The 18627-nt window shown below is 39.0% G+C and overlaps 1 long non-coding RNA gene and 2 pseudogenes across 1 annotated transcript in view; 2 read left to right on the forward strand and 1 right to left on the reverse strand.

Annotated features, from left to right (window-relative positions):
• Positions 1-18627, reverse strand: part of LOC147003659 (NACHT, LRR and PYD domains-containing protein 4B-like) — a 217786-nt pseudogene that overhangs the window by 40866 nt on the left and 158293 nt on the right.
• LOC147003660 (uncharacterized) overlaps positions 3905-18627 on the forward strand; it is a 44787-nt gene continuing 30064 nt past the window's right edge. The window contains exons 1-2 of the long non-coding RNA XR_015047768.1: positions 3905-3952; positions 7057-7102. This is a non-coding gene — a long non-coding RNA (uncharacterized LOC147003660). The remainder of the gene's footprint in view (positions 3953-7056; positions 7103-18627) is intronic.
• On the forward strand, positions 12048-13019 carry LOC147003661 (vomeronasal type-1 receptor 4-like; annotated as a pseudogene).

Here is an 18627-nt window from a genome sequence, read left to right on the forward strand (position 1 = left end):
ACCGCATTTGAATCAGGGTATAGAACTCTTGACAATTATAGCACCATATCTGGCAGTATGCTGCCATGCAACCCACCATGATAATATTCAACTAACCTTCTGAAACTGGTAACTAGTCCCAATTAAATGTCTGCCTTTTAAAGAGTAGCTTTGGTCATGATGTCTCTTTAGAGCCGTGGAAACTCAAACGAGGACACTAGCCCTGAAGATACCATATAGTTGAGCATAGAGAAATAAAGTGGTGGTTACAATGGCGGTTCATCCCTACTGGATAGTTTCCACAGTTGTGGAAGCAATCATAAATCTTACCCAGGTGTGGACCCTGGGAGTCATAACATAAAAATGCCAAGTGAAATAGTATCATGAAAATCATGGGAATAAACAACCAGTTTATGATTGAATTGAAGAACCAAGAACCAATGCAAAAGATGGAACCCATACCTGGTACCAATGTAAGAACAAAAATATTTAGCTGAAAAGTACAAAAACCTAGGGGAAGAAGTTATTACTATTCTACTAGATAGACATAAAAAACAACAAAACAAACAAACAAACAAAAAACCAACTTACCCCTAAGCTCCTATCTTTATACTAAGGAGTTAGACTATCTCTTAAACCCTTTCAAAGAAGCTTCATTTTCAGTGTATGGTGATTAACACAAAGACTCACTATTGTTCACAATGCTAAGAATAAGAGATGCTGGATGGTCCATCCAAAATGGGGCATCTATATCATACCTTTTCCTCCAGTGACTCAGAAATCATCATGGAATAGGAGACAGAAAGTGTATAAGAACCAGAGGTGGTAGATGATTCCAGGGAAACTGGTTTTTTTTTTTTGTACAAATGAACAGGATACATGTATGTGTAAATTCTCTCCTTATGGCAATATGCACAAAATCTGCAAAAGTTAAAGCTGAACTAATTCCTAAAAGATTAGAGGCTGTCAGGATGGCTCACTACTGGCTGAAGAGCCATTGGTCAGATCTCTTAGATTTCTTTGAAAACACCAGGATCTCAGGGTCCCAGAGGCAGCTTGACTCCCAAGAGCTCTGACATACCCAGGATCTCTGGATGACAGGATCCCAGAATCACAGGATCACAGAGACAGCTGAACTCAGAGGAGTTCTGACAAAACCAAAATCACAGGAAGGAGAGGCTCCAATAAGATATAGCAATAAAGCCAGGCGTGGTGGTGCAAGCCTTTATTCCCAGCACTCGGGAGGCAGAGGCAGGTGGATTTCTGAGTTCGAGGCCAGCCTGGTCTACAAAGTGAGTTCCAGGACAGCCAGGGCTATACAGAGAAACCCTGTCTCGAAAAAAAAAAAAGATATAGCAAAAGATAGATACACCAGACAAACCATCTAATAGATGACTGTGAGCATCCACTTCTGTATTTGCCAGGCACTGACATAGCCTCACAAGAGATAGCTATATCAGAATCCTATCAGCAAAATCTTGCTGGCATATGCAATAGTGTCTGGGTTTTGTGGTTGTTTATGGGAAAGAAGGAGCTAGAGAAAATACCCAAGGAGCTAAAGGGGTCGGCAACACTATGGAAGGGTCAGCAATATGAACTAACCAGTACCACCCCCCCCCCCCGAACTGTGTCTCTAGTTGCATATGTAGCAGAGCATGGGCTAGTTGGCCATCAATGGGAGGAGAGGCCCTTGGTCTTGTGAAGATCATATGCCCACTACAGGGGAATGCCAGGACCAGGAAGCAGGAGTAGGTGGGTTGGGGAGCAGGGCAGGGGGAGGGTATAAGAGACTTTTGGGATAGCATTTGAAATGTAAATGAAGAAATTATCTAGGAAAAAAAAAATGAAATGAAAAAATAAATTAAAAACAAAACAAACAAACAAACATAACCAGACTAACCAAACTAACCAGAGGGCACAGAGACAGTATCCAAATTAGTAAAATCAGAAATGAAAAGAAAGAAGTAGCAATGAAATATATTTTAAAATAATTATTCTGTTCATTGAATATTAACAGTTGAAAATATTAAAATCACGTTCTACAAAAAAAAAGAACAGCATAAAAAAAAATAAAAGAGAGGGAGAGAGAAGAAGAAGGAAAAACCAAAGTGTGGATGCTTATATACTCATGGGAGAAAGTAAGGAGACAAAGTGCAGAACAGAGACTGAAGGACAGGCCATCCAGAGACTGCCCCACCTCAGGATCCATCCCATATATAGTCACAAAATGCAAACACTATTGTAGATGCCAAGAAGTGCATGCTGTCAGGAGCCTAATATAGCTGTATCCTGAGAGGCTCTGCCAGAGCCCGACCAGTACAGAGGCAGAGGCTCACAATGGTGTCCCCAATGGAGGAACTAGGGAAAAAACTAAAGGAACTGAAGGGGTTTGTAAATCCATAGGAAGAACAACAATATCAACCAACCAGATGTCCACCCCATAGTTCACAGGCACTAAACCACCAACCAAAGAGTACACATGGATGGACCCATGGCTCCAACTAGATATGTAGCAGAGGATGGCCTTGTCAAGAATTACTGGTAGAGAGGCCCTGGTTCCTGTGAAGGCTCCATGCCCCAGTGTAGGGGGAATGCCAGGGTTCGGAGGTGGGAGTGAATGTTGGATGAGGGAACATCCCTGTAGAAGCGGGGGAGGGAGGATGGGTTAGGGGATTTCCATGGGGGAGGGGACCTAGAAAGGGGATAATATGTGAAATGTAAATAAAGAAAATATCCAATTACGGAAAAAGATTTCTTTAAGAATTCAAAAGTTCCCAATTCTAAGAAGCAAAGTGTCCACACTTTCATTTTCGTTCTTTTTTAGTTTCATGTGTTTTGCTAATTGTATCTTGTATCTTGGGTGTTCTAAGTTTCTGGGCTAATATCCACTTATCAGTGAGTACATATCATGTGAGTTCTTTTGTGATTGGGTTACCTCACTCAGGATGATGCCCTCCATGTCCATCCTTTTGCCTAGGGATTTCATAAATTCATTCTTTTTAATAGCTGAGTAGTACTCCATTGTGTAAATGTATCACATTTTCTGTATCCATTCCTCTGTTGAGGGGCATCTGGGTTCTTTCCAGCTTCTGGCTATTACAAATAAGGCTGCTATGAACATAGTTGAGCATGTGTTCTTCTTGCTGGTTGGAATATCTTCTGGATATATGCCCAGGAGATGGGACTTATGGGGTAGCATTGGAAATGTAAATAAAGAAAATACCTAATTAATAAAAAAGAAGAATTCAAAAGTTCAGAGTCTAACTAAATATGGAGATGCTGTGCAGTACTCACATATTACCATGCTAAGTAAACTGTGGCGTTTTTATTTTAAGAAACATATGAAAATTGGAGAGAAGAGTTGTGGGGGAATAAAAAAGGACTTGGTAAGTGAACATGCAGAGTGGACTTAGCTAAAATATATATATACATTTATATAATACACATTTAAGTAATAAATATTCTAAATGTTTTTTAAGAGTGAAATTAAATTTTGTCTGAAGAAATCTGAAGGCAATGAGAGGGAAAGTGGGAGAGAGAGAGAGAGAGAGAGAGAGAGAGAGAGAGAGAGAGAGAGAGAGAGAGAGAGAGAGAGAGAGAGAGTTTTCTGTAAATTTCTCATGAATCTGACCCCAAAGTTTCTAGCACCTTCCATATGATACCTGGTCTATCTTCAGGGATCATTAAAAACTTAACACCTCTTCAAAACATATTGTCCCTTTGGAGATATTCACCAGAAACTCATAACTGTGTTTTAAAATTAGAAACTGTGAAATGTGTCATACATAATTTTGTCTCCCAAACCCAGCCCTGCAATTACACTGCAGTTAAAATGAAAATTGTAGTTCTAGAGGGAGACGAGGTCACACAGTCACAAACCTATATAGCAGGCTTGAGCCGACTCTTACTGCACTGCCTTAATGAGCCTGGATCTGCCCAGTGGCCTGATCATTCTGAACTGGTAAGGATCTAGGTGAGTTGGTTGTATTTCAGTGTGAGCTGAATGCCCACAAGGAAGAGATCTTCTTAGGTGCTCCTGTGTAGTAATGGGAAGCTGGGGTAGAAACAGATCTGTGAAACAGACAGAGAAGGCAGAAGAATAATTACAAAGGTAATATGTTAGCAAAAAAATACAGGTACACCTAACTTTGTGTACCTGCTGCTACTTCCAATAATTTAAGTCCTTGACTGAGGGTGATTGGGCTTATCTTGAAGAAAAAGTCCATCTGTGAAGGTGAAAAAGAACTGTGGTAATTAGTCAATTTGATAATTTATGTTATGTAACATAACATGTAGCCTAACTTTTCACTATGAAATTACCATAGTCCACATCTATAGTAAATATTTGAATGAAAATATAGGAGGTACACAGCCCTGGAAAATATAGGATTTGAATCTCTTTTTTGGAGTGAAAAATATTCTTATGTAACCCTACATTTATGAGTTAAAGGATGCAATACCTGATGATGTACTTAATGACCAGTGGTAAAATGACTGGCTTGAAATTCCCCTATTGTAGTTGGGAAGGCAACATAAAAGGGAAATTACAGTATGAGTTTCAGTGATGACAGCCACAACCAGGACCAAATATGTCTTGAGTCATCTCTGCTGGTTTAACCATAGCCTGCTGTTAAGTACTAACTAATGCCTTGCTGCCCCTCGCTTTTTATGGCTGATGCTAATGAAACAGGGGCCTTTGTGCTGGCCAGGGCAGGGCTCTACACCTGATCTACACTTGTATCACATGTAGTTCTTTTTTCAATCTGTACAATGCTAAAGTATTCACAATTTTCTGATTACTTTTTATAGATTTTACATGTATCTAATTTATTTGAATGTATTATAAGTTTTATTATGATATGTTCATCAACATAAAAATCCCTAAATATGTGCAGAATGTTAAGTGAATATATAAGTAACTTTTTTCTTCTCAGGCTATTTCAGCATACATTATTATTTCATGTTGCATATTTTACAGAGTAAGAGCATCACCAATTTATATGTAATTACCAGTATAGACTTTACCCTGGCAATGGAAATGCTGCATATTTCCTGTGGTATTATAAACATCAGGTGTATCTTGTGCTTGTAAAAATGAAACTTGGAGTAGCATAGTTTTGTGTCATGATATTCAATATTTAGAATACTACATTTTAGTAAAATCTCAGACGCTTCATTGGTAATTGCATTTACCTAGGAAATAACCCTTTATTTCAAATGAGAATTTATTTTTTAAAAAATTTATCATTTTAATCTATTTATGTTTTGGCTGAAGCCTGAATGTATTTATGTGATCCATATGAAAATGCTGTGCCTGCAGAGGACAGAAGAGTATGTCAGAGCCTTTAGAAATAAAGGGTAGACCTGCAGTTTTGAGCCTTCTTGTGATCCTCTCCAACAACAGAAAGTGTTATATTGCTTACTACTGAACCATCTAATGAAAATTTTTATAACCAAAATCATACCATAATACAAAGTGAACAGATTGTCAAGTGGGGGATGCAAAGTGCATTTAAGACTGGAGTGGGTTTGAAAATGTATCTCATGGCTTTGTGATCAGGGTCTTACATGACTCTATTTGAACCACATTATCCATATGTTCTTTAACACAAAGAACTTTTGGGTTTAAACAGTCACTAACCCTTTGTGTTCCTCAACTCTTGTCTTGACATTGGAAATACATTTACTTTCAACATCAGACAATTCTGAAAATCAAAGAAGGTGTCAGACTGGATACTAGTGATTCATAATGGTTATCACTGATTACCATTTATAAAATAAAAATAAAATAAGTATATCTGCCATTCCTTATAAGATACAGGATTCAAGAAGAAAGAATACAGAAGTCTAAAACAACCATAAACTCTAACTTGTAGAAAGAGAAATATCTAAGACTAAGTATGGAGACAGGCTCTTAATCATGGCTCCAAACAGGAGTCTATGAAAATTAGGGAATACTCTGTACCAGAACTGTCTATATCTGGGGGGGTCTTTAGAACAAGGAATGAAAGTGCCTTTCAAAAACTGACTCATGAGGTCCCTGAAATTTGGATGAGAACTTTGGAAGCAGAGAAATTAGAAGCAACTTGCGACTTTCTCTTGAGATAACGGGTGTACATAATAATCAATAGCAAATTAATAAGTCCCTGACTAACTGCCTCTTTTTAGTTACTACAAACTTGTTGTTCCTGACTGATATTTCTATTAATATAGAGGACTTAAAGGTAAAAGAAGACACTCAGGCGTGGTTGAGGTAACTAATCTCATGAGAAGGAAGAGCTTCTGTTCTCTAGTTCACTGAAGGGGACAAGATTTGTGTTCCCTGTGAAGAAAGGCATAAAATCAGTGGGGTATCAGCACTGGTATTGATCATTAGGCACTGTGTTGAACCACAACATGAGACAAGATTAGATAAAAAGGTTGTAGTGTAGAGTTTGAATGATACAGTTTGTTTTATAAATATAAAATAAAATTAAGCCAATCTCCTTTAAAATTATATTTGCCAATACATATTTAACTCTTCAGAAAATAAAATAAAGTGAATATTTGCAAGGAAAATAGTGGGTTTCAATAGACATGACTACTTCAAACACACTGCTTCTTCATGTGCAAAATTCAGTGGCTGTGAAGACATGGCCATTTCCAGAATAGATCAGAATGACCTCTCAAATCTAAACACAAGAAAGATGGTGCCCTGTGGTAGATGTCAGTCACTGTTTCTTTTCTTTAACATTTCTTCTTACCTTACTACACTGAATGTATGTGAATACCCAAACACTCAAATCATAAACACATGGTACAGATAGTTCTTCTTTTTTTTTTTTTTTTTTTTTGGTTTTTCGAGACAGGGTTTCTCTGTACAGCCCTGGCTGTCCTGGAACTCACTTTGTAGACCAGGCTGGCCTCGAACTCAGAAATCCACCTGCCTCTGCCTCCCGAGTGCTGGGATTAAAGGCGTGCGCCACCACGCTCGGCTGGATAGTTCTTAATCATTGTCATTCAAGGAGGATCAAATGTCATAGCATCACTTAAGTTGAAGCATCTTGGCAATAATTACAATTTTTTGCACATTCACAGGTCTCCCGGGATACGGCTGACCACTAGCATCATCACTCTGGAATATGTACTTGGCCTCTCTGTAAATACAGCTCCAAGTATGTAGAGCATTAAAAGCTTTGAGGGATGTTGGTTTTTCATTTGACACCTCTTTACCAATAATGGCATACTTACTACATGTATGACCATTTGATAGAGCATCAAAAAACCTAAATTAGGAACATCTTCTTTTGTTCTGACTGAATTTCAGTGAATTCACACCTTAGTCAGCATCAGAGTTCAGAAATATTGGAATATATTTGATGACATGATGGCCTCAAATTGTGATTCTATGAGGGTTATGTATAGACATCAGTTGCCATTTAACAACAAACCTAAAAACAACCTCATTTCCTTTCTTCCTTCACTCCTTCTTTCCTTCACTCCTTTCCTTCCTTTTGTTTGTGACATGTATGTTTTTTATTAATGAAGCAAAAGTCATTACCATACACTTCAAGGGAATTTCACAAGTAAAATTCAATTTGTAACAGTAAATAGAGTAAAAACAGTACTAAAAAAAATTCTCAAAAATTCCCTCTAACTAAGTAAACAAAAACAGATCCCTGCTACATTGTTGAAGAGGTTAGTTAGACCACATTTCAGAGGTTAGACCACGCCTTACTTGTGAAGGGCATTTATAAATTTATAAGTACATCAGTGACTAGTGTGAATATGGATGTTTTAATTAGTTACTATGATTGTGTGGATGCATTATTTTCTTCCTCAGCACTGGTATTTGGAAATCTCATTTTAAAAAATGATCTAAATTCAATAGTTAGGAAAATGCTTGTGAGTAACTTGCCAGAAGGCTAGAGGGAAAACAACCAATTTGGAATGCATTTTGTACCACTCACTAATATTTCCTACAGAAAGATTTTCAAGAGACAATTTTAATTTTTAAATTGTATCTTATTGTTTGTTTTGCTTCATGTTATAGAAACCTTTATGAGAGAAACCTCATAAACCTATCTGATTTAGAGAAGGGACAAATAGCATGTGCTGATTTGTAAAATTGTTATAATTCAGAACCTATGGATCCATCACTGTAGGAACTGGTGTTTGAGACGGCCTGTCAATCTTAGAATATTTTGCTCATCAGTATCTTGCCTTTGAGTACATTGACTTAGCTGCTTTTGCTTGCATTCAGTGTCATGTTTTTCTTTGCCGAATAATGATTTTTGACTGTTTGCACTTTTGTAAACTTGGTTTTCTTCAATCACCTGTTATTCAGCAAACTTTGAAAAGTTTTACTTGCAATATTTGGGCAATTTTAGCATCATAGCACTCCTGAACCCTGTGGCTCGAATAGAGACAGCTTACTTTGTCACTCTTGGTTGTATTACTGCATTTCTCCATAGTAATTGATTCCACAGAACTCTGAAATGTGCTTCTTCCTGTTCTCCCCATGCATAAACCTGAGCCATGAGATCAAAGGACTTCCCAAGACTATAACTGATACATACAATTTATTTTTTGTGTGACAATTAACTAATTATAGGCCGCCATTCAGGACGTGTTGGTGTTACTAGATGATACAAAAAGTAAAGTCATTTGTGTGATTATGATTATTCTTAAAATTGGGATTTCAGGGTCCCAGCAAGATTTCTCCCTTTAAAGTTAGCAGGTCTGTTGGTATACTTTTTTAGGTTTGTTTAAGGAGCCATATTTCAAGTTTAAGGGAATAATTTCCCTCATATTTCTAGAAGATGGAATCACACAGAAAATATCTGTTCCCTGGGCTTTTAATTTTTTTTTGTCCCCTCTAACAAGATGTTCCTTGAGTCTTATGTGCATGACTTGTATTGTAAAGAGGGCATCAGGATCTCGGCCCCAAAGTAATCACTTGATTTCTGAATTTTAGTCAGCTGTTACTTTTCTCTAATGAAGTTATTTTTTCAAAGAGATGTTTTAATGGAAGGGTTAGAGTTACAGCAAGGAAGGATTGATGAGAATATAGTCTTACTCAGAAAAAAAAGGCCTCAATTCATTATCCAGTATCAAGTGATGATATCTCTTGGGGTCCAGAAATCACCTCACAAAGTACACAAATACTGATCTCAGTCAGCAGGGATAATTTATTGATTTTACACCCCAGGTCTATTCAACCTGGGCCATGGTCCAGGTTCTTGAGCTGAACCATGAATTTGAGCTAAGATTTTTTTTCACAAGCTATTTAAGAACAAAATCCACAAACATCTATACCAAGTTATTGCACCAATCAGGATTTAGGCATAGGGAATTTCCTATGGAACATGCCTTGGTTGTACATGTATCCTGTTTGCATTGGTTGCAGGATTCAACTATGCCAGAGGACTTGCCTAATCTAATACTCATGTCTTAATTTGTCTACCAGGATGGGACTTGTCTAATGTTCATCTCTTAACTTGCCAACCAGGATGTTAGTTTCCCACTTACATGTCTTTTCCTGCCAAGAAGGATATTAGTTACCATGACAGTTTGGGGAACTTATACCTTATTTGACCACTACCCAAAATGGAAGAAACAAAATAGTTACATAAATTGGTTCTGGTGTTTCTCTTATGTTAGCATCCATCACAGGAACAGTTTAAAAAGGAAAATACCATAAAACCATATACATAGGTGAAGGAAGAACTGTTGGGTGGTTGGTTTGGTTCTGAGCATATTGTAGATAACTACCCAAAACAGTTGTACTGAAATCTAGTATAACGGGTTCTCAAGGACACAGAATATAACAGAATATGTAATCAATCTTGACATTGGAAAGTTTCCTAGTAACAGCAAAAACATATGAGAAAGTTTCCTGATTATGCCAAGGTAACCAGAAAAGAGGCTCTTAGGCCTTAACATTTTACCTAGGCCATAACATTTCATTTAGGCATTAATACTTTACCCAGGCATTAATAATGTCCATTTTTGAAATTAATATCCAATATCAAATGAAATAATATACTTACAGAGGGCAATATACAGACTGAGCAGAGCTGCCTAGAAAGCCTTTCATGGGGAGATTTAAAGGCAAAGAAGCAAGAGAAGGGATGGTAGCAGACAGTATAGCAATTTGGAGCTCCTAGTAGTCTAAAAGTTCCATGAAGGATGGCACATTAGAAGAAAAGGAACTTGGAAAGCCCACCATATTTCTGTTACAACTAGGAAAAAAAATATATGTCTTATCAGCAGATGCATTTAAAAACTGAACTCAGGACACTGGAATGTAAGATCACCAAGCACAGATGAATGCAGCTGAAAATGAATCTACATCCTTCACACTGCTCAGTCAATAGGCCTCAAGCACAAAGGTCTTACCTGATTGGCTATGGGGTTTCCTACCCTGACAACAGTGAGACAAGCATAGGCATTATGCTCACATAAAAATAAGTTAATGCTAAATATGTCTCATCTTAAACTACAGTTTCTGTCCCCAACCATGGAGCACTGATAGAGCTGACTCTATTGCTTGCCTGCTCAGAGAAAGACAGCACAGGATAGTGGCACTGTGAGGACTGGGAGAATTGAGAAGTGAGCGTAATACGGGTTCATGATGTGAAATTAAATAAAAATCAGTAAACATATTGTGTAAAAACAAAAACAAAAACAGAAGACCCACATGCTGTTTGACAGATACCGGGGGAAGTAAGGTAAGGCAAGAAGAAGTTGAACAGATTTCAATTTGACTCCGTTTCTAGAACATATTTGGGTACTGTTTCATGGAACTTTTCATGAAGGGAGATAAAAGAAGGGATGGAGGTGGGAAAGTGTCAGCTTCAGATTAAACCAAAGATGGCTCTGACTGACACAAGATAAATTAGCTTTGCCCTGTCATGAGACCATAGATATATTCTGAGTATTATATTAACTTTCCCATTCCTTATGTCTTAATTTTAAAAATTTATATATTAATAATCTATAAAATTAAGATTTTTGTTATTGTTGAATTTGTTCTGTTTTACATCATAACTAGAAAATATAAATATGTACTGGAATTGTTTTTGTTTATATGCCATGCCACTTTGTTACTGTTTTCACAGGCCAACATTACATTTTCTTGAATATTGCATTTTCTATGAAACTTCATGGCTTTTTTCCTTCAGTATCATGCTGTGGTATATAAATGTTATTTTTGTTTGTCAGATAACTGTCATCTCATAGACTTGCAGCTGAATAAACTCACCCTATCTAGCTCATTCTGAACTCTGACAGAATGCTTCAACTCAACTATTCTGGTCCCAACTTCTCTCAAATCTGACTCAGTCTGACTCCTCATGCCTTCTCACTGAGTTGTTCTGCCTGAACTCATACTAACTTTGGCAATCTCTTCTAATCTTCTGACTCTTTCTTATTCTCTGTAACATTCTGTCTTGGCCTACACCTGTCTCTGTGAAACTGTCCTAGTGAAAGATCTCTCCCTCTCTAAAACATTTGTGCATGTGTTTGCCCTTCTCCCTAAAATTCTCACTTTCCTGTGCCATTCTCATGCACATTCAGTGCATCTTATCTCTTACTTACTCTGTCAAATCTTTCACTGGTTAAACACTTTGTCTATCTCCGAACTTGATGTCACTTTAGAACATGGCTGCTTCCTTATACAAATTAACTTGACCTATAGTGTTTGAGATTAAAGATATATTCTCAGGGCATGTTTGTATTCCAGTCAGAGGAATTAAAGGTGTGCCATTCCAGCTGGATCACACAGACCCAGATGGTTTTTTTGATGTGATCTCCTACCCGAGTATCCATGTTGCTGGATTAAAATTCCTATGCAAAAATATTAAGCCAGAACATGAATGGAAATTAACTACTCCTATCAAAAATTTTTCAAAGAGCTCTTTTTATGTGCTGTAGGAGGGCCTTGAATTCGCCTTTTCAATAGTTGCATGAAATAAGGGTTCTGTCTTTCTTCACAAGCTACAAGTATTTGTTTTTATTCATAAAAAAAATTAGACCAGAAAAATAGCCATGGCCATATTCTCAAGGAATTTGTATAGAATCACACAATGGACTTTTTGAATCTGGCCATCAGAATCATTTGTTTACCAGAAACTACAATTGGAATTCTGGGAAATGTCTCTCTTATTTCTTCTATCTAATCCTTTACTACAGACAATGCATGATAAAACCCACAGATTTGATTCTCATGTACATAATAATGCACATAATTCTCATGCAGCCAATGCTGTGATTATTCTCTCTTCCGGAGTCCCACACACAATGTCAACTTTTGGGAGGAAGCAGTTCTTGAATGCTTTTGTATGCAAGCTCCTATTATACATTCATGGTTTTAGGAGGAGTATATCCGTTGGCACCAGCTGCTTTTTGAGTGTTTTCCAGACCATGACAATCAGTCCCAGGGAATCCTGTTGGAAGAATCAAAACGACAAAGCTGGGAAATATATTGGCTGCCCCATTATCATTCTATGGGTCTTCTACATGTTGATAAATTTCATATCCTCTCTCAACACACTTAACAATTGGAAAAGCAAAAATGTGACAAGAGAACAAGATTTTGGATACTGTTCTATTGTAGGGCACAATGAAATTAGTGAGTTTCTCTATGTAGCATTGGTAGTATGCCCTGAAGTCTTATTTTCTGTCCTGATATCCTATTCCAGAGGGTTCATGATTGTCCTTCTGCTCTGACACAATCAGAGCATTCACACATCTGTAGCTCTTATGGTTCTAGTAGAAACTCTCGTGAGTCCAGAACCACCCAGAATATCCTCACCCTGGTTTCTACCTTTCCATCTTTTTATAATCTCTCTACTATCTTATGAGGCTGCATTGCATTTTATGTTATAACTGGTGACCGGTAAACATCAATCTCTTCATTTCTCTGTGTTTTCCATCTTTTGTGCCCTTTGTCCGTATGAAACCTTCTTCCATTTTGTCCAGGCTTAAATGGTCTGCATCACAAATAAAAATGTAGTCTTATGTCAAGTTTTTCAATGACATGTTTTGGGTGGTATCCAGGTTTTACTCATTCATTACCTTAAAGTTCAACTCAGAATTATAAGTAGATATAGCACCTTGTCTTTCTAAGGTTAACATAAATGAGAGGAGGCAATTTGTCATCTGGTTAATTAGCAGTCTACAGGAACTGAACATATGCTGCTTGGCTATTATACTCTCAGATTATAGCCATTAGAGTCTTCTCTTGACCATGTCATGTGCAAAGGATCTATCGAAGAAGATGTTAATAAAAATGCCCTTTTTTGGCTTTCATTCTGTCACAGCATTTGCCATGAATGGGTGATTTCATAGATGCCTTGAATTTCCTAAACTCTTACTGCAAAGAAGCAGGTAAATATGGCTGCCCATGAACTTGTGCTTCTGGGAACCCTTGTCAAATCACACCTGCTTCCCCCTGCACAAGTATCAGAAAACTTCTTGGCCATAATTTCTACACTACACTATTTATAGTTGTTGCAAGCCCTTATGGGTTGTTATGAACATTTAGCAGCAGTTACCACCATCATTTGCCAGGAAAAACAAAAAAACAAAAATGTAAGGAGCCGCCTTCATATTCGCCATTACAAGATGGCGCTGATGGCACTGACACCCGTGTTCTAAGTAGTAAACAAGCAAGCTGCGCATGTGCCGGGGTAGCTTTCCACGCCATGTGCTCTGCCTTTCCCGTGACGACAACTCCGGCTGATGGGCTGCAGCCAATCAGGGAGTGACACGTCCGAGGCGGAGGACAGTCCTCCATAAAAGGGAGGGGGCTCCGCCATATCTCTCTCTCTCTGGCTCTCTCTCTGGCTCTCTTCTCCACTGGCTCCTGATGGGGTAAGCAATAAAGTTTGTGCTGCAGAAGATTCCGGTTGCCCTGAGCGTGTTCTTACCAGGGGGACACAAAAAGCGGCGGGCAATAAATGGTGCCGAAACCTGGGAGCTACTGCATCACGGAGAAGGAGCGGTTAATGAAGTGTTCCCGGAAACAGACTGTTGAGAAGGATCCGGTGTGGGTTCAGAACTCTACAACTGGGGAACTGTGGTAATGAAGTGTTCCCGGAAACAGACTGTTGAGAAGGATCCGACCTAGATTCAGAACTCTTCAGCTGGGGAACGGATGCACGTTCGTTACAGCTTTACAAGGTATGTCTGGTCTTGAACTTTCTCTAGTGTTAAAAGCCCTTTTATTTCTTTTCATATGTCAACAAGCAGTTAAGACAGGGTGGAGAATTCTGGACAAAATTCAAGACAGTCTATCAGAAGTAAAGCGGGGAGAGAGAGCAGGAAAAAAGAGAAAGCATGGCGCGCGAAATAAGTATACAGGCCTTTCCACGGGTCTTGAACCCGAGGAAAAGTTAATGTCAGGGAAGAATACCTGGGGAGAGATTAGAAGGAAAGAGGAGAAAAAACAAAGGAAAAAAGAAAAGTTAATGTCAGGGAAGAATACCTGGGGAGAGATTGGAAGGAAAGAGGAGAAAAGAGATGAGTTTAAAGAGCCAGTTCTTAGTAGCTGTGAATCAGATGAAAAAATTAGCCCTTCTGAGGAAACAGACTTGGAGGAGGGAGCAGCTCGTTATGATAGAGAAATTCGAGCTTTTAGGTCAAGAAAAAAGCCAAAAGCGGCTGGCAAAGGCCAGCTTGCTGCTTGGCCTCAGGGCAGTTGGCTTCAAGGTCATAGTGCACCTCCGCCCTATGCGGAGCCCCCGCCCTGCGTAGTGCGTCAGCCCTGTGCAGAGAGGCAGTGCGTGGACTCGTTCATTTCAAGAGAGGCACAAAGGAAGATACAACAGGCATTTCCGGTCTTTGAAGGAGCTGAGGGTGGGTGTGTCCACGCTCCAGTAGAGTATATACAGATGAAAGAGCTTGCTGAATTGGTCCGTAAATATGGAGCCAATGCTAATTTTACTTTGGTGCAGTTAGACAGACTTGCCGGCATGGCACTAACTCCTGCCGACTGGCAAATGATTGCAAAAGCCGCTCTCCCCAATGCGGGCAAATATATGGAATGGAGAGCTCTATGGCAAGAGGCTGCACAAACGCAGGCCCGAGCAAACGCTGCTGCTTTGACTCCAGAGCAGAGAGATTGGACTTTTGACAGGTTCAAACCTTGGCAGCCACATCCAATGATTGGGCAGTTTTAGTTACCTCCTTTTCAGGACAAATAGATAACCATTATCCAAAACATCCAATTTTACAGTTTGCCCAAAATCAATCTGTTGTGTTTCCACAAATAACAGTAAGAAACCCACTTAAAAATGGGGTTGTGGTATATACTGATGGATCAAAAACTGGCATAGGTGCCTATGTGGCTAATGGTAAAGTAGTATCCAAACAATATAATGAAAATTCACCTCAAGTGGTAAAATGTTTAGTGGTTTTAGAAGTTTTAAAAACCTTTTTAGAACCCCTTAATTTTTTAGAAGTGGCTGGAGTGATTAAGCCTTCCAGTAAAGTTGCCAATATTTTTCAGCAGATACAATTAGTTTTGTTATCTAGAAGATTTCCTGTTTATATTACTCATGTTAGAGCCCATTCAGGCCTACCTGGCCCCATGGCTCTGGGGAATGATTTGGCAGATAAAGCCACTAAAGTGGTGGCTGCTGCCCTAACATCCCCGATAGAGGCTGCAAGAAATTTTCATAACAATTTTCATGTGACGGCTGAAACATTACGCCGCCGTTTCTCCTTGACGAGAAAAGAAGCCCGTGACATTGTTACTCAATGTCAAAGCTGCTGTGAGTTCTTGCCAGTTCCTCATGTGGGAATTAACCCACGCGGTATTCGACCTCTACAGGTCTGGCAAATGGATGTTACACATGTTTCTTCCTTTGGAAAACTTCAATATCTCCATGTGTCCATTGACACATGCTCTGGCATCATGTTTGCCTCTCCTTTAACTGGAGAAAAGGCCTCACATGTGATTCAACATTGCCTTGAGGCATGGAGTGCTTGGGGAAAACCCAAACTACTTAAGACTGATAATGGACCAGCTTATACATCTCAAAAATTCCAACAGTTCTGCCGTCAGATGGATGTGACCCACCTGACTGGACTTCCATCTAATAAAACAGAAAGGGGGAGTCGAAGAGGCTCTACCCCGAGTACCAAGAGTGTCTGTGTCTACAGCACTCTTTACACTCAGTTTTTTAAATCTTGATTCTCATGGCCATACCGCGGCTGAACGACATTGTTCAGAGCCAGATAGGCCCAAAGAGATGGTTAAATGGAAAGATGTTTTAAATAACAAATGGAAAGGCCCAGATCCTATTTTGATAAGATCCAGGGGAGCTGTTTGTGTTGACAACCCATTTTGGATACCAGAAAGACTCACCCGAAAAATCCAGACTGACCAAGGGAATACTGATGTCTTGGTGATGTCCAGTGCGACAACAACAAAGGGAAAGCAGTATTGGGAGATACAGAATTGGACGGCTAAATTTGAACAGACCCTTTGAAAATTGAGACTTGCCCCACGCACTTGGACCTGTCCCTGACCTAAGGACTATCTTTTCAACATTTTCCTTCTGTAAAGAATGGGTGGGGGTGGAATTATTTGGAGCTGTTCTTTGCTGTGGATTAGTGTTCCTTCTTTGATTGGTCTGTAAGCTTAAGGCCCAAACTAGGAGAGACATGGTGATTATTTCCCAGGCGCTTGCAGCACTAGAACATGGTGCTTCCCCTGATATATGGTTATCTATGCTTAAGCAATAGGTCGCTGGCCACTCAGCTCTTGCACCCCACGAGGCTAGTCTCATTGCACGGGATAGAGTGAGTGTGCTTCAGCAGCCCGAGAGAGTTGCACGGCTAAGCACTGCAGTAGAAGGGCTCTGTGGCATATATGAGCCTATTCTAGGGAGACATGTCATCTTTCAAGAAGGTTGAGTGTCCAAGTGTCCTTTCCCCAGGAAAAACGACACGGGAGCGGACCAAGACCCCTTTGGGTGATGAGCCTGGGAGGAGGTTTTGTGTAAAGCCCCTATTTTACACACTGGGGATTTGACCTCTATCTCCACTCTCATTATTATGGGTGGCCTATTGCTCTTATATAAAAGAAAAGGGGGAGATGTAAGGAGCCGCCTTCATATTCGCCATTACAAGATGGCGCTGATGGCACTGACACCCGTGTTCTAAGTAGTAAACAAGCAAGCTGCGCATGTGCCAGGGTAGCTTTCCACGCCATGTGCTCTGCCTTTCCCGTGACGACAACTCCGGCTGATGGGCTGCAGCCAATCAGGGAGTGACACGTCCGAGGCGGAGGACAGTCCTCCATAAAAGGGAGGGGGCTCCACCATATCTCTCTCTCTCTGGCTCTCTTCTCCACTGGCTCCTGATGGGGTAAGCAATAAAGTTTGTGCTGCAGAAGATTCCGGTTGCCCTGAGCGTGTTCTTACCAGGGGGACACAAAAAGCGGCGGGCAATACAAAAAACAACAAAGCTGGGAAGTATATTGGCTGCTCCATTATCATTCGATGGGTCTTCTACATGTTGGTAAATTTCGAATCCTCTCTCAACACACATAAAAATTGGAACACCTCTCAGGCTCTTTGCAAAAAAACAAAACAAAACAAAACAAAAACAAAAACAAAAAACAAAACAAATAACCACGAACATACAAACAAACAAACAACAAACAAAAAACAAAACGAAAAAAGACTTATATTATATACATTGTACAAAACCATTGGAAATCAAAACTTGATTTGATATTGTATTGAGTTTGGCTTGATAGTACTTATGGAGACCTTTTACATTTATATTCTGCAAGGAGTTTGGTTTTTAGTTTTCTCTTTTTGTTGTATATTTTCTTGATTTTAATATCTGGGTACTCCTGGTTTCATGGAAAGAATTTAAAGATATCTTTACTTTTCTCTCCTTCCCCTGTCCCACTGATTTAAGTAGTATTGATATTGGTTATTAGAATGCCCAGAAGAATTTTTCTGGAAATTCACCTGGACATGGGTTCTTTTTAGTTGATAAAATGTTTAAAAAATATTGCTTCAATCTTTCTCAAAACTTAGGTTGCCATAGTTTTGTCAGTTTCTCTCCAGGTCTCTATTTTTTCATGGGATTTACTGTTTGTTTTTATCAACAATGCCAAGTCCTCTTTAACTTTAGCTTTTTAGTGGATTTAGAGGTCATGTGTTATGATCTTCCAGGTTTGTTCTTAATACTTAGGATTGTCTTAGCTAATTGTAGTGTTTTTTCATATTAAATATAGTTGTGTTTTAATTCACTTGTAAATTATGACACCAGAATTTTGATAAGCAATGCATTAAATTTCTACCATAATTTTGGAAAAAAAACTTTCCCTTTTACTGAAAGGAGATTTCTTTTTTCTTATAATGTAATTTGAGTGTTGTTTTCCATCCTGATATTCCTTAGAATGCAGCTCCAGTCTCTTTCAATCTGAACGTTTATTATTTATGTCTCTTTCCTGAAAATAAACAGGCTTCTAAGGGATAATAATAAAATAAAATCAGATAAATTAAAAGTTAACACATCCAAAAAAAAGTTAACACATCAGAGTTGTTTAGAAGGCAGAGAAATAGAAGAAAAATAGACCAGGAGAAGGGGTAAAACTCACAAACTCTCTTCTATAGCTCCCGAGAGCTAATCTACCCAGTC

The sequence above is a fragment of the Mus caroli genome, unplaced genomic scaffold, assembly GCF_978045245.1.
Source record: "Mus caroli unplaced genomic scaffold, Mus_caroli_1 scaffold_8, whole genome shotgun sequence".
NCBI classification, from domain to species: Eukaryota; Metazoa; Chordata; class Mammalia; order Rodentia; family Muridae; genus Mus; species Mus caroli.